The sequence below is a fragment of the Rhipicephalus microplus genome, unplaced genomic scaffold, assembly GCF_043290135.1.
Source record: "Rhipicephalus microplus isolate Deutch F79 unplaced genomic scaffold, USDA_Rmic scaffold_337, whole genome shotgun sequence".
NCBI lineage: Eukaryota > Metazoa > Arthropoda > Arachnida > Ixodida > Ixodidae > Rhipicephalus > Rhipicephalus microplus.
This window is the reverse complement of record NW_027464905.1, coordinates 120,001-121,390: the sequence shown is the minus strand read 5'-3', so window position 1 is coordinate 121,390 and position 1,390 is coordinate 120,001.

Genomic DNA, 1,390 nt, shown 5'->3' with positions numbered 1-1,390 from the left:
AAGAAAAAAAAAACGCGTCTGCCGGGGCGGCAAAAAACCGCGTCTGCCGGGGCGGCACGAAACCGCGTCAGCCGGGGCGGCGCGAAAACCGCGTCTGCCGGGGCGGCACGAAACCGCGTCAGCCGGGGCGAGCCCGGGTGCGGCACCACCGGGAAAACTGTGGCAAACAGACATGGCGATCGAGTGAGTGGGCCGCCAGCCAGGCACAGCCGAAAAGTGCTAAGTCCGAACTGCGTCAGCCGGGGCGGCAAAAACCGCGTCAGCCGGGGCGGCGCAAAAACCGCGTCTGCCGGGGCGAATGCAAAAAAAACAAAGAAAAAAGCCCGCGCTTAATCAAAAGAAAACAAAGAAAAAAGCTTGCGCTTAATCAAAAGAAAACAAACAAAAAAAGTTCGCGCTTAAGCCTGGCGGTGGAACCACCGGGGCAAACAGACCTGGCGATCGAGTGAGTGGGCCGCCAGCCGGGGTGAGCCAAAAAGTGCAAAGTCGGAACCGCGTCAGCCGGGGCGGCGCGAAAACCGCGTCAGCCGGGGCGGCGCAAAAACTGCGTCAGCCGGGGCGGCACGGAAAAACGAAAACCGCGTCAGCCGGGGCGGCACGGAAAAACGAAAACCACGTCAGCCGGGGCGACATCAAAATGAGGAAAAAAAAAAAAACTGCCTTAGGACACCTGCGTACACTTTCATGCGTTTGGGCATATCTCTCTGTAACACGCGCGCCCCTCGTTACGCGCGGCACTCTGTTTTCTCCGACACCCATATTTCGGCGGCATGTGGCACGCGCGCCCGTCCCTACGCACGGCACACCGCAGTGCTTTCTCGATATTTTTCTTTTCCTCCAACACCGTCATCTATAGGCTTTTAGTGACCTGTTGCTCGTGGCAAAAGTTCGCTAGCTCTGACACCTCTTGCATGCGCACCGTTTTTGCGCACGGTGCTATGCCGCAAAGCACGGCAGTCGCATGCGTTTCTCTCAGGCACCTCTTTTTTGACACAACGCTGTGGTGCTTAGAAACACACCCGCCGCTTTTGCGCACAGAACTCCACCGTACAGCACGGTAGTCACGTTTGTTCCACACGAACAGCAGTGTGCATCGTGCTACGACACTTTGAAAGCTTTTTCTTCCGAGTCTCGACCGCGCTGTTCCTTTCGTACTTGGCGCGGTTTTGGGACCAGCTTTGTTTTAAACCCCTACTGCGCGCCGTTCCTTTCGTACTTGGCGCGGTTCAGGGTTTGTTTCGAGCCCTTAGCCGCGCTGTTCCCTCCGTACTTGGCGCGGTTTAGGGTCGAGCTTTGTCTCGAGCCCTCTCCGCGCCGTTCCTTCCGTACTTGGCGCGGTTTAGGGTTTGTTTCGAGCCCTTAGCCGCGCTGTTCCCTCCGTACTTGGCGC